This window comes from Trichechus manatus, unplaced genomic scaffold (genome assembly GCF_000243295.1).
Source record: "Trichechus manatus latirostris isolate Lorelei unplaced genomic scaffold, TriManLat1.0 scaffold00005, whole genome shotgun sequence".
Lineage (NCBI taxonomy): Eukaryota > Metazoa > Chordata > Mammalia > Sirenia > Trichechidae > Trichechus > Trichechus manatus.
Genome location: NW_004443941.1, coordinates 8,132,219 through 8,147,803, shown reverse-complemented (window position 1 = coordinate 8,147,803; position 15,585 = coordinate 8,132,219).

The window sequence follows — 15,585 nt, the reverse complement described above, 5'->3', positions numbered from 1 at the left end:
ATAAGTTATTCAGCACTGCTGAAGCTCTTTGTGTTTCTTCTTTTTTTTTTTTGACAAGCTGTGAATAATGTAGGAGTTGACAGCCTCCCTCATAATCAGGTATAGTAAAGAGATGCATTGTATATTTTAATGGCAGTTCATGAAACTAACAATACAGTCAGTGGAGAGATAATAACTAATGCACAGAGAGATGTGCACTTTTTCCACCTACCTCCAGCTTTTGTATGTATAAATAGAACAGGCCTTACTCATAGTCAGAGGATGAGATTGTCTGCGTGTATAATTTGACTAGCCAGCAAGACGCCCACACTTTATCTGATACTTGAAATGCTACCATTTGCAATCTGTTTCTTTGTACTAAGCAGAATCTCTTTTGAGATTTATAGATTCATAAGAGGGGTAATGTATCAAATCCCTAATTCTCCAGAGTGAATTATACACCCATTAATTCAATAAACATTGAGTGACTCTTGTGTGCCAAGTTTGGGCTCATAAGATGGATGACACAGTGCTTGTCCTCAAGGAATTCACTGTCTAGTGGATTGACAGACATGTACACAGATAAATTAAAATTGTAACTACTGTTAGCGGAGGTTTCTCTCTTTTTTTTTAAAATTGTGCTTTAGGTGAAAGTTTACATCTCAGGTTAATTCCTCATACAAAAATTTATACACATATTGTTTTCTGACGTTAGTTGCAATCCCCACAATGTGACAGCACACGCCCGCTTTCCACCCTGGTTCCCTGTGTCCATTCAGCCAATTCCTGTTCCTTCCTGCCTTCTCATCCTACGTCTGGACAGGAGTCGCCCGTTTGGTCTCATGTATCTGATTGAACTAAGAAGCACACTCCTCAGGCTGTAAATCTTTACGAAAGCAGACAGCCACATCTTTCTCCCGTGGAGCGGCTGGTGGGTTCAAACCGCTGACCCTTTAGTTAACAGCTGAGAGCTTTAACCACTGTGCCACCAGGGCTTCTCTGTCAACAGTAGACTGACTGAATTATGATATATTTGCGCAGTGAAATACTACATAGCAATGGCAATGAAAAATGCACAGATGCATGCAACAATATGGATGAATCTCAAAAATGTAATGTTGGCGCAGAGGAAGCCAGATGAGAAAGAACATGTTCTGTATGATTCCATTTATATAAGGCATATAGAGATTACCTTGAGGGTAGGCTAGTGAATGGAAGGGGATGTGAAAGGGGCTTCTGGGGTACAGGTTATATTCTGTTTCCTCATTGGGGGAACTGGTTACATGGGTGTGTTTAGGATGTTAAAATTCATTGAGCTATACACTTATGATCATGCCCTTTTATATGTGTATATTATGCTTTTAAATATGTATAAAAACATTAAATAAAAAAAAAAAAACAGCTCCAGGCTTCTTCACAAAGTTCTGTTAGATGCCATTGAGTTGATTCAACTCATAGTGACCCCATGTGACAGCATAGAACTGCCCCATTGGGTTTCCTAGGCTGTAATCTTTACAGAAGCAGGTCACCAGGTCTTTCTCCCACAGAGCCGCTGGGTGGGTTTGAACTGCCAACCTTTAGGTTAGCAGCTGAGCTCTAAAACGTTGTGCCACCGGGGCTCGCTCTTCCAAAAGTGTAGGCTCCTAATTCCTACTTAGCCCCAGAGAACAAGGTGAAGCCTTCCTCTCTCAGTCCAAGCCACTTCATTTTGGACTTCTGGGTAGTCAGTGGTGGACACCAGCATTCTCTATGGGAAAACCCTCGCCCCTAGCCATAGGGTATGGTGTAGCTGTCTCGACCTGAGTAATTCAATTTTTCTGTTGCAGTTGCTTTGCTGTATTTTTTTTTTAATTAATCTTTGTATTTTGAGATGATGGTAGATTCACATGCAGATGTAAGAAATAGTACAGAGAGATCCCTTGTACACTTCACCCAGTTTCCTCAAATTGATAACATCTTGGAAAACTGTAGTCTGATACAACAACCAGCATATTTACATTAATAAAATCAAGATACAGTTCTCTCACAAGGATTTCTCCTGTCACCCCTTTATAGCCATACCCACCTTCCTATGCCTTCTGACATTCCTAACCCCTGGCAACCACTACATTGTTCTCTATTTTTAAGAATTTTATCATTTCAAAAATGTTATTTAAATGGAATCATACATGATGTAACCTTTTGGGCTTTTTTCACTCAGCATAATTCCCTGGAGATTCTTCCAAGTTGTTGCATGTATCAATGGTTTGTCCATTTTTATTGCTGTCTAATATTCCATGGTATGGATATACCACAGTTTGTTTAACCATTCACTTATTGAAGGACAAGTCATTCCCAGGCTTGGCTATTCCAAATAAAGCTTTTAAGAACATTCATTTACAGGTTTTTCCATGAACGTAAGTTTTCATTACTCTGGGATAAATGCCTAGGGGTACAATTTCTGGGTTGTATGGTAGTGGCATATTTAGTTTTTTGTTTTTGTTTTTTTTAAATAAGAAACTACCAAGCCATTTTCCAGAGTAGCTTTACCATTTTATATTCTCACAGGCCATGTATGAGTGATCCAATTTCTCTACATCTGCACCAACATTTGGTGTTGTCACTGTTTTTTAACCATTCTGCTAGTTGTGTGGTGATATCTCATTGTGGTTTTAATTTGCATTTCCATAATAGCTGATGATGTTGAATGTGTTTTCTGTGTTTATTTGCCAGCCGTAGATCCTCTTTGATGAAATGTTTAGTCATGTATTTTGCCTGTTTTCTAATTGGATTGTTTAGTTTTTTACTGTTCAGTTTTGAGAGACTTGTATGTATTCCAGATACTAGTCCTTTGTCAGACGTGTGGTTTGCAAGTATTTTCTCCCTGAACGTTGTCTTTTCATCCTCTTAAACAGAGTCTTTTGCAGAGGAAAAGCTGTTAGTTTTTGATGAGGTTCAAATTGTTATTTTTTTCCTTTTATGGGTTGAATTTTTAGTGTCAAATTTATGAACTCTTTGGCCTAGTCCTAGATCCCAAAGATTTTCTCCTATTTTTTTTCTAAAAGTGTTAATAGTTTTATGTTTTCCATTTAAGTGTATGATCCATTTTAATTTTTTATAAAGTGTGATATTTAGGTCAAGGTTCGCTCTTTTGCTTATGGACATCCAGGTAATTCAGTTTTAAATAACACCACTTGATGAACATCAAGAGTTCAGTCATTTATTTCCACTGTCTTTACTCAAGGAGCCCTCGTGGCACAGTGGTTAAGCACTTGGCTGCTCACTGAAAAGTTAGTGGTTTGAACTCACCAGCTGTTCCATAGGAGAAAGATGTGGCAGTCTGCTCCTATAAAGATTTACAGCCTTGGAAACTCTGTGGGGCAGTTCTGCTTTGTCCTGTAGTGTCACTATGAGACGGCAGTGGGTTTGGTTTTATTTTTATTTTTTTGGTCTTTACTCAAACATGCAGTGAAAAGACTGTCAAGCCAGCATAGGTCTGCTGGCACTATCTTACACTGGGTTCTCTAGAGAAGCAAAACCAGTTAAGTGTATAAATATACATACATAGAGAGAGATTTATATCAAAGAAACGGCCCATGCAGTTGTACAGGCTGGAACGTCCCAAGTCTGTGGGTCAGGACAGAGGCTTCTCCTGATTTACGTAGCCGAAGGAGCTGGCGAACCCAAGATCAGCAGGTCGGAGAGCAGTGCTCTTGCTTACAGGCTGTGAGGATCTACGAATCCCAAGATCAGCAGGCAAGACCACAGGTAAGCTACTAGCTCAAGTCCCAAGAACCAGAGGTCAGACTAACAGGTGCCAGCTGCAGGATCCAGAGTGAGCAAAAGCCCACAAACCTTCCCAGAGAGTCGACTTACATTCGATGCAGGCCACACACCCAAGGAAACTCCCTTTCAACTGATTGGCTACTCACAGCAGATCTTATCATAGAGATGATCCCATTATATCAAATCTCATCATGGAAGTGCTCACAACATCATATGACTGCCAAACTACATCATAACTGCCAAACCACTGAGAATTGTGGCCAAGCCAAGTTGAACAACCTTAACCATCATAGGCACCATCCACTCTTATATTCTACTAAGAGCCAATACTTGAATAAAAAGACATATCTCTCAAGAACAAAGAGTAAGTTTTACGGACAGTTCTTAAATCCATAGTTAGTAATACAAGGAACACATTTACTTAATTCTGCTAGGACCTGGTCCTGCCAAAAGTGTACCTAATTTACTTTGTTTGGAACACTTAACAGTGGTGGACATCTGCCGTTGTTTTTGACTGTCCAGCATCTGAACCAACTAACTGGGTTTGGGAAATCTATTGTCTAGGTCTTGGTGGGAAGTAGGCTACTACCTCTAACTTCAGAAACCTAAGGGGGGAGATTCACCATCTGCTCACTTCCCTGACAGCCTTGTGACCCAGATTTGGCCACCGTGCACTTTGAATCTTAAACAAGTGATGCCAACATAAAGGGATGATATTGGCTAGGTGGTGGCTGTGGTATAGGCAGTCTGGCATCTGTGGCTGTGTTCATCAGGAGCAGTGGCCACCGACAGGGCAGCTATGTCAAAGGCTAGTGGTGGCCTGTGTTAGTGGTATCAGCAACATCTTCACCAGATTGTTTCTATTACCCTTACTCCCTTGGTTCCAGCCCATTATCTCAACATGTTTCTCATCACTTCTGTAAGTTACCTGATACTTTCCAATAGATTCATCTTCCATTTAAGTTAGCCAGAGTTGGCTATTATTGCTGATAATCAAGATCCCTCACTGATACTTTCAGCACATCAGTCTAAAGTAGTGGTTGAGCAGATTCCCACCCCTAGAGTTTCTGATTCAGTAGGTCTGGAGTGGAGCCTGAGAATTTGCATTCTTTCAAGTTCCCAGGTGATGCTGCTGCTGTTGATCAAGAGACCACACTTCATCTTCGTCACGGTGGGTATGACTTTATAGTGTTTCTTCAAACCAATAAGTAGATGCTTGACAGTTGGATTTGGACGATCAAAGGACTTATTCTTTTGGTTTCCCCAAAACCATCTATTCCAAAGGAGAACTGATGTCTCCATCTCTAGAGATAAAAAACTGTTAAATGATACTTCTTCAGCTTTAGAAAACTTAGAGACCTACTGGAGACTTCACTAATAAAAAGCAAAGTCAGCTGGAAGAGGTCGTGTGGGGTATAGGGTACAGTGTTAAGCTGTAGGAGGGAGTTTCTGACCCCATGGTGGAGAGAGTTTGCTTGTCTTAGAGGCTCACTCAGTTTGATTGGGGTTGATGATTTCCCTAATGAATATCTGGAAGTTTGGAACTGGGGTCTCTGTGAAAAGAGTCACAGAAGATAGTGTGGGAGAAGCCAAAACCACTCTCCACCTTATAGTTTAGAAGGATTTGTTCTGAATTTAAAGTACTTTTTAAAAAAATCAAAGTATATATGACCTTTTCATCTCCTGTATGCCGTGTTCCCTTCCCATAGACAGCAGGAAAAAAGAGTGCAAATGGAAACTCAGTCATATGCTTAAGACACACGGGAAATTTAAGGAGAATGTCACCTATATCCTCAGTTTTAATCATCAGACTAGATTTTCTTTTGTAGTATTTGAAAACGGGAACAGAAAAAAAGCTGGAAAGATGTAAGAGAGGAAAGAAAAGTGAGAAAAAGGTATATATATATATGCACATACATAGAATATGTGTATGATATTGAAAAACCATTTTAATTGTCCTGGAGTCCAGATTTCTGGGTCCATGGAGTTGAGGTGACCCACTCAGGCCATCTACCCTTAGGTGTCCTTTTCAACCTTGAACCTTTAAGGAACTGTTTTCCTAAAGTCACCTTCAAGTACAAAGCCTAGTAAGTAGCTTAGGGGAGGTCGTTTTGCCTTGGGCATCGGGCTCTTTTGGAGAATTCCAAAGACCTCCAGGAGACTACCCTGCTCAGACCCACCTGTATAACCTGTTTTCACTATCCAGTCTTCTGAGCACCTTCCCAATACCTTTGGGTTGACACTGCCCAATTCGAATCATATCTACTCACAACAAATATATTCTGTTACATTAATTTTTGGTATTTCTCTGTACTTTTAGGTTTTTAACAATATATATTAAACTTTTCTAACCTGCGTAAGAGGGAAATGAATAAATTAATTTGAAATTGTAAAGAGTTTGTGGAAAAGTAAATTGAGGCTCTAGGGAGCAGGTAGTAGAACAACAGATGGCCCCATTAGGCTAACAACTGGGCTTTTGTTTTGGTGCTTGTAAGCTATACCAAAACCAAACCCGTTGCCGTCTAGTCGATATGAGTCATAAGCTACAGGTAGTTTAAATTGCTTTGGGCAATATGAGATTTTTTTTTTTTTTTTTTGGGAGGCTGCATAGAGGAAGGAAGAAACTGGGAGCCCCCATCAGAGACCTGGGAAGAGATTTTGAAAGGGGTTCAGGAAAGGGAAATGCCATGTGCTATGTGAAGGAGGTCCCCTCCTCCAGTTCCCTACAAAGTTCTTGGGAAAGCATCAATTTCCAATTCAATCTTTGTGTAGTCGGCTCTTATTTTTAGAAAGCATTGACATGATGAGTCTTGATTGCAGGGCGGCAAGGAGAGAGAGCAGAGCCTGCTGAAGGGGGTGCAGACATGTGGTTATAGATTCAGAAAGTCCTCACTATTCAAGGGTGATTTGTCCAGAAAAAGTCTACAGAAGGCAAATCTACTTAAAGTAGGAGATAAAATTCTATACTATGTAGTGGGAGGAAAAGGAATCGGAATTTATCTTGAACAAAACAAAAATGACAATAAGTTTATTTTATCTACATTTAACAGAATTAAGTCATAACTGTAAGTACCTTTGTAGGATTGTCAATTGTTGACTCCCCCACATAGACTGCCAGGGACAACTGTTCATCAAGCAAAGCTGAGTTGATTGAACTTACAGCAGCAAAGGAGAAACACACTCTTCGACAAGTCTTAATTGTGTCTCAACAAGGGAAGGTTAAAAACCAAAAAACCAAACCCATTGCCGTTGAGTTGATTCTGACTCATAGTGACCCTATAGGACAGAGTAGAACTGCCCCATAGAGTTTCCAAGGAGCACCTGATGGATTTGAACTGCCAACCTTTTTGTTAGCTGCCATAGCACTTCACCACTACACCACCAGGGTTTCCAAGGGAAAGTTAGGGTAGGGTATTTACAGGGGTTTGAGGCCTGGACTTAAAAAGTTTGAGGCTTGTTTTTCTAAGCAGGAAATTGATTAGGATTGGGCAACGTTTTTTACGTAATAGTTTAGAATTGGTAGACACAGTGAGGGGAGGGAATTGAAGCAAGTCTTGGTAAGTAAAATGTCTGAAAATTAAGCTCTTTGCCCAGGTAATGAGCCCTGGTGGCATAGTGGTTAAGTGCTCAGCTGCTAACCAAAAGGTTGGAGGTTCGAACCCACCAGTCGCTCTGAAGGAGAAAGATGTGGCAGTCAGCTTCCATAAACATTATAGCCTTGGAAACCTTATGGGGCATTTCTGCCCTGTCCTATAGGGTCGCTATGAGTCAGAATCTACTCGAGAGCAATGGATCGCCCAGGCAAGTAATCTATTATCCTGATAGTAGAGCTGTTGCCCAGATCAGCAAACTGTTTGCCTCCAAAAATGGGTTTGAAATATTTCCTGAAGCAAACAGTGACCATATTTATTGTTATATTTTTATGTTCTTGAGCAGGAATTTCCTGAAACAGTCAAATCGTGTTGGCACAAGTGGTTTCAATTTTCAATACCACAAGCTGATTAATGGCATAAAAAAAAAAACCCAAACCAAACCCATTGCCATCAAGTCAATTTTGACTCATAGCGACCTTATAGGACAGGGTAGAACTGCCCCATAAGGTTTCCAAGGAGTGGCTGGTGGATTTGAACTGCAGACCTTTTGGTTAGCAGCCAAGCTTTTATATATATATGTATATATATATATATTTTTTTTTTTTTCCTACTCAACCTTCTGCCTGTGCAAGGGAAGCAGGTAGAACTCCTCCAGGATGGTTAGTCCTATGATATCTGGTGGGGTGGGGATGGGGAGCCAGTGTGGAGTAAGGATAGGTGTAACAACAGCTGGGGGCACTGTGTGATCTCCTCCAACCCCATAAGGGGGAAAGAGAACCAAGATCAGCAGCGCCAGGCTGACTTCCATTAGGCGAAGGCCAGACAAGCCTCCTCTCTCCACCATCTTTACTAATTCTGACACCAACCATGCCTCGCACAGCACTACTTCTCTGCTGGGTTCAATAATTCATTGCAATAGCCACACAGAACTCACAGACCATACGCACAATTATGGGGTTTATTAAGGAAGTAACAGTTACAATTCAGGCTCAGGAACACTCAGGATACAGTTCTTCCATCAGGATAGCCTCTTCCCAACCGTGCTCACAGGGACGCCTCTCCCTGGCCCTAGGCCTCTCCCCAAAGGCACTCAGCTTTCTTGCTCAGTGGGCCCAGGAAGCCCACCGCGCCCTCTCCTGCTGCCAGGTCTCTGCTTGCTGGGTCTCTCCTGCCATCACTTCTCACCAGCTTCAGGGTTACATCTCTCTCTCTCAGTCTCCTACTTCCAGGAGCTTCTCAGCACAGGGATCCCGGGTCCAAAGAACATGCTGTCCGCTCCCGACCGTTCTTCCTTGGTGGTGGTAGGATCCTCCCTTCTGTGCTGGAATTGGCTCTTTTAAGGCAAAACTGACCAATCCCTTTGGTAGGCCACAACTACCCTATCACGCAGTCCTGCCCAGTCACCTGGGTGGGAGTTACAAGACCATAGCTAGAAAGGCCACACACAAAAGTAATTAATCCACCACAGGCTACCCCTTGGCTTTTCTAGCCATGGTTCCTTCATATTTGGAGGATAATGTCCCCCTCCCAAACATTTTAGTAGTCCAAAACAGTCATCAACAATTAGTCCTTCAACAGGGCAAAGAGTCCAAAGGGTGAGTTTACTCACGTACCAGCCATTCAGGTCCGCTGCAGGTTTCATCTGATCTGGTCAGGTTCTCCAAAAGGCATCTTGTCTTCATGCTTTCTGGCCTCTGACAGAATTCACCTGAGAGAAGATTATTCCCTTGCTCTGAGCCTTACAAGGTATCAGCATAGCAAAACCTTTAAGGGACTTGAGCTTGGGCCACTATACTCTAATCCAGCAGTGCCTCTCCCTTAGTCCACTGTTTCATACTTACAGCTTCTACAATTGCAGTTTTTACAATCACAATTAATCCCATTGACGATTAGCACTCATAACACTCACAGCTGAATCGTATAATCCTATCAGCAGCTTCCCCTACCCACTTTTCCCCAGACCCATCAGGAAAAGAGGAATCTATTCAGTGGGGATCCTACCTTGTCCCCCTGGTTTAATGTAAGCACATTCAGGAAAGTGTGTAAGCCAGCCACTTCATGCGTTTATCTCCCGCCGTTTTAGATAGCCAATGTTTAAATTGCCTGTCCATATCAATCCAGTACTGAAGCGACAAGTGTATTCTTTGGTCTTGAAGAATCTTCTGTTCCAGCTGGAACTTTGAGCATCTGCATCAAACTGCAGAGCAAGCCATCAGATTGCAGCAATCTACACCAGCTCACAGTGCCAAACATCTGTCTCTTCATTTCACTGGGTTCTGGTCAGCTCATCCCTCGCCATCCAAGCTGGCTCACAATGGGTAGCAAGCAGCCTTAGGCTGAAGAGTTCACACACATCTCCTGGCACTTCAGACAGCCCCTTCACACTCTCATCCCTAGCTCCCAGGGGCTCGGTCAATGGGTTCCACACATAAACTTCAGGAGTCCAGCAACTCCTTTTGCTTCTAATCAGCCAGCCCTTCCTCTCTCCTCTCTAGCCCCCGTAGGCTAGGTCAGCAGGTGCCAGTGGAACATGTCCAAACTCAGCCCATCTCTTCACTGCTACACTTCCCCACTTCCACTCATTGAGTGGACCCAGGTGGTCACCACGAGTGAGCAGACCAAGTTGTCTACTTGCCAGCTCTCTTTAATGTCCAGTCCTAGAATGGGGTGCCTTCTGATGGACCCTGACTTTTCCTGCCCCAGTACATCCAAAAGCAAACTGCTTGCTCAAAATTCAAAAAGCAAAACAGCCACTTTTTTTTTTTTCTGTACGTTCTTCCTTCAAATGCAAATCTTCCATTCTCTCTGCAGTTCTGGGTGGTTCTGCATGTCTTTTCAAATGCAAATCTGAGTGAGGCTCAGGTTTTTGACCTGAGGCCCTTACTCTATATACAGGGCTACTGCATTCAACTCTATATACAGGGCTACTGCATGCAAACAGCCTGTGTTTCCCTCAGGCAAATCCTCGTTCCCCTTTTAGCATATCCAATCAAATATTGGCTGAAGGCAGAGTTACACGCTCTCTGTAATCTATAATACCCAAAATTCATTTATGGTGTACATTTAGGTCTGCTTTACAACATTAGGTAGGAGAAACATTTAATATCCACAGTACATTCAGATAAATGCATAATCTTAAACACATAACCCTTTTAAAACATTCCAGTTCAGTCTTCTGTACACCTTAACTGTCTTCTCATTCATATGCATAAATCCTTGGACCTCTGGCTGGGTGGAACCAGAAGACCCTGTCCCCCTAATCATCATTCTGCTTATCTGGCCTGGTTTTTGCCCCAGGCCACTCCAGGTGCAGCTTTTCAGACATTACAGGTAACAACAATCAAAGCAACCACCCAAGAATCAGAAGTTTCACTTCGCAAGCCTTTTCATTCTTTCTCTTACAAAGTTCCATGCTTTCATCAGTCTGGAGCCATTGCAAAGAATCCCACTCCTGACACCAACTGTAAAAGCAGCTTGTCTGGCCTCCACCTCATGGGAGTCAGCCTTGTGCTGTTGATCTTGGTTCTCCTTCCCCCTTGTGGGGTTGGAGGAGGTCAGACACTGCCCCAAAGCCATTTTTACAATAGGCAGGGCTGGGTATGAAAGAGAACCGGATTGGTTCTATCCCCAGAACATTGGGGATGAGCTCAGCAGGAGAGCTGTTATTTACTGAGCCAGTTGTATTCATTTGCTCCGCCATCATCATGTAAAAAAAACCCTCAGCTTCTTAGGCTCATGTTGTCTCATTATATTGCTGTCTACTCCTTTTTGTTGCTGTCACCTCCTAGCTTCCTGGTCACTTGTCATCATTTGTTGAAGATATTGGCACCTGGCTCACTGTCTTCTTCCCTACCATTATCCTGGATGACATCAGGGTTCATACAGATGATCCAGTCAACACCTGGCTCTCAAGTCCTTTGACTTCCTCATCTGCAGTGATTTTTGTCCTCCATCTTTCCCCAGCCACCCTGACCATTGTTATCACCCAGAGCTGCTCCACTCTATTTTTTTTTTTTGGCTGGGGGTGGTGGTCCAGGTGACCCACAGGTGAGTCCTGAGGTAGCTGGACCTTTGTCTGGGCACGTGTGTCAGTACCCACTGTGGGTTGATGTATGGAAGCCCCATTGATTGTGAGGGGCTTTAGGGGCTGACTGTGGAGGTGCTAACTTTACCCTGGTCTCTCACCAAGGGAGTCCTGTCACCAGACTCAGTCAGTAGCCCCAGCTGACACTCAGAGGCAGAACAGACCCATGAAATGAATGGTCAGTGCCACCACCCCAGTGTTTTGTTTTCTTTTAATTTTTAATTTTTTTTCCCCAAGTTAAGATTCAAGTAGGTTTTTGAATATCAGTTTCTAGAGAGAGAAGGGACTGGGCTGGAGATATAAACTTGGAAGTTGTCAGCATATAGATGATACTACATTTGATGCCAAGGGACCAAATAAGGCCACCCAGAATGCAATATAGACAGAAAGAAAAGAGAGAGTAAAACCTTGATAATTCCAAGTGGTACAGAGCAGAAGTCAACAAAGAGACTGAGAAAAATAAAACTAGGACAGAGTGGTGTTGGGGCCTCAGGTTCACCCCCACGTTCCAGTATTCACTGGATGGACTCATGGGGCTCAGCATAAAGTTGTACTCATGGTTAAGATTTATTACAATGACATACTAAGGCTACAACACCAGATCATAAGGGAAAAAGACACAGGTGGAGTCTAGAGGAATCTGTGTGTTGGCTTCCTCGTGTTCTCTCCCTCCCATGAGGGCCCACACAGAGCACACTCTTCCTCCAGCAATAAAAATGCAGCAACATGTGTGTGGTGTATCTACCCAGGAAAGCCCATTAGAGATTCAGTGCCTAAGGTTTTTATTGGGTCCAGGTCATGTAGGCACTCTCTGCCTACAAAATTCCAGACCCTTATAAGGAAAGCAGGTGTTCAGCATAAACCACATTGTTTGTACACACATCCTAGGCACAGTAAGCCACCCTTATCAGTTAGGGAATGATGAGAATGCTCCTGAAATCCAAGGTCTGAAATGTCAGCCAAGGGTTAAACTTGCAAGCCCTTTTTTAAGGATGGTATTCCCAGGACTGTTAACTCTTTTCTGTGGCATCACAGAAGCCATATAAAGATAATATTTATTTTTCTCCTGGAAACTATTTCAGAGAGAGAGAGATGCTCAATGGATTTGGCAATATAGAGGTTATCGGTGAGCACAATTTCATGGTGGAACAGGGAAGCTGGACTGGAGAAAATTCAAGAGTGACTTGTTTGTGACAGAGTGGAGACAGCATGTGGAGGCAGGATATTTCAAAAATTTTTCCTGTAAAGGAAAGCAAAAGAGAGGTAATTTAAAGGTACAGATCAAGAAAAGTTTTTTTGTTTTTTGTTTTTCTTTTTTTTGACAGAGGAGATACTAACACATGTTTCTTTGGGATCAGACTAATTTATTACAAAAAGAGAGATGATGATGTGGAGTAAGAGGGATCAGATCCAGGGAAGAAGTGAAATGATGGGGAGGATGGACACTGGAAGGAAGAAGGAGAAAAAATGTATAGGTGCAAGTAGAATCATAGATTTGGAGGTCAGAAGACAGGCAACTTCTGATGGCTTCTGTTTTCTTAGAAGTTTGAGGCAGTTTCCTCAGTTGGGAGTAGAAGGTTGTGGAGAAGATGTGTGAGGAGAAAGTAGAAAGCTGGGAATTTGTAGAATAAGGAGGAAGATAATTTGGGTAAGAGAATATATAAGATGGGAAGCAAGTAGAAGAGAGGTCATGTTAGGGATTCAGGAGAACTATGGAATTTTCTTCTAAATGTTTTATTACTGAGAACAGTAATTTATTAAGATCTGCTTTGAATGGAAAATATTGTATTGGGTGTTGTTATTAGTTGCCATTAGTTGGCTCCAACTCATGGCGACCTTATGCATAACAGAACGAAATATTGCCCAATCCTGCACCCTCTTCATGATCATTGGTATGCTTCAGTCCATTGTTTTGGCTATTGTGTCAGTCCATCTCATTGAAGATTTTGCTCTCTACTTTACCAACCATGATGTCTTTTCTACCAACTGGTCTCTCCTGATGATATGTCCAAAGTCAGCAATGCAAAGTCTTGCCATCCTCACTTTTAAGGAGCATTCTGGTTATATTTCCTCTAAGACTGATTTCTTCCTTTCTTTCTTATAAGACTGATTGTGTTGATTAGCAGTTAAAAATAGAAATGAAATGATCAGGCCTTCAACCAAATAGTTCATTATTACTCAAAACTACTTTAGTGTTACAATTTCATTCCCAAATTACTCTGGCACTGAATAACTGAAACTCAATGACCAAAAGCCAACCAACCAACCAGTCTCTCCCAGCATAACACATCTCTAACATTACACCAGAGCCCTGGTGGTGCAGTGATCAAGAGCTACAAGTGCTAGCCAAAAGGTCGGCAGTTTGAATCCACCAGCCACTCCTTGGAAATCATATGAGGTAGTTCTACTCTGTCCTGTAGGGTTGCTATGAGTCGGAATCAACTCAATGACAACGGCTTTGGTTTGGTTCTAATGTTACACTATAACATCGCCCACCACGCAAAACAGGAAGAACAGTTATGCTTAGCTGATAGTGTTAGATGGTCTGTCATGTATCATTTCCGTTACATTCTGAATATCAAATTGCTATATTATGTGACAGTTCTTTATATATATGTTTTTAACACTGCTATGGCAGGAATATCTTTCCATTTTTGCAGAAGGGTCTCATGAAGGAAGACATAAAGTATATTTAAAAAGAAGTTTCAGAATCTTTGTGATCTAAAGGACATATTTTTAGTCCATATTCTGACTCTCGTATTTGCTAAGTTCCAGCTGTAGCACTTGTCTCAGAGAACGACTCTGCCCCACCCACTTATCTCATTATTACTTTCAGTTGTGAGATGAAGCGTTTTGTCTTTTGTTTAACTCAAGTTAAATCAGAGAAAAGATTTTCATATCTAAAAAACTTATTCAAACCTGCAGTTACCGTGCTGTTTTTCTTAGTGCATAAATCATTATTATCACATTTCTTAGTTTTTCTAGGTCATGAAATAATTAAACTTCAAATATGTCCTTTTTAGACAATTAATTTAGTGCTATGGATTTAATTTTTACTTATGTGAATTTTACAATGTGTAACTTTTCATATATTTCTGAAGCATTTTTATATTAGTCTCTTAACATTTATTAAAGGCCCACTATCCTTGGAAACCCTATGGGGCAGTTCTACTTTGTTCTGTAGGGTTGCTATGAGTCAGAATCAACTCGACAGCAACAGATTTGGTTTTTTTATTCATATGCAAAGGCCACCATTCATGTCAGTTTGTCATGCTGTGGTGGCTTGCGTGTTGCTCTGATGCTGAAAGTTACGCAACCAGGATATCAAATACAAGCAGGGTCACCCATGGTGGACAGGTTTCAGTCGAGCTTCCAAAATAAGACAGACTGGAAAGAAAGGCCTGGAGACCTTCCAAAAATTAGCCAACGAAAACCTTATGGATAAGAACAGAATGTTGGCCAATATAGTGCTGGAATATGAGCCCCGTAGGTTGGAAGACACTACCCAATAGCCGCAATGGACTCAAACATACCAACAGTCATGAAGATAGCACAAGACTGGGCAACACTATATTCTGTTACATGTAAAGAGACAACTTGACTGCACTTAACAACAACAAATGTGCAAAGGACTATTCTAGGCACTGTTGGTTCTAGTTTTTTCCTCATGTTTGTCAGCTTTTTGCCTCAGCTCTTGGAGAATTCTGAGTATCAGAGATTTGAATTCCCTATCAGGTAGTTCTAGTGCATTTTCTTCCACTGGAGAGTTATCTGGTGTTTTATTTTGGACACCTACTGGAACCATCCTGTCCTGTTTTTGTAAATGTTTTGATATTGTCTGCTGTCTTCGGTGCATTCAGTAGTTATTTTTCTCGTTTATTGATTGTAGATTTGTTTGTTTCGTCCCTTTTTTAAAAAAATTTGACTATGTCTGAGCAGGCGGACTGTGTGTTGTTTGTTGTTTGCTCATCTGTGGGCACAATACTTTTTGCCTCCTTCTCCAGTTGGCAGGGTCAGTCACTCAGATATGGTACGGCAGGGCAGGTCTAGCTGAAGACGATTTACTGGGACGGGTTGTTTGTGGCACTTACTACAGCCACCAGAGAGGGTCAGTAATCAGTGCAGGGCAGGTTCCAGTAGGCTGTGCCCATGCTGCTTGGTGGT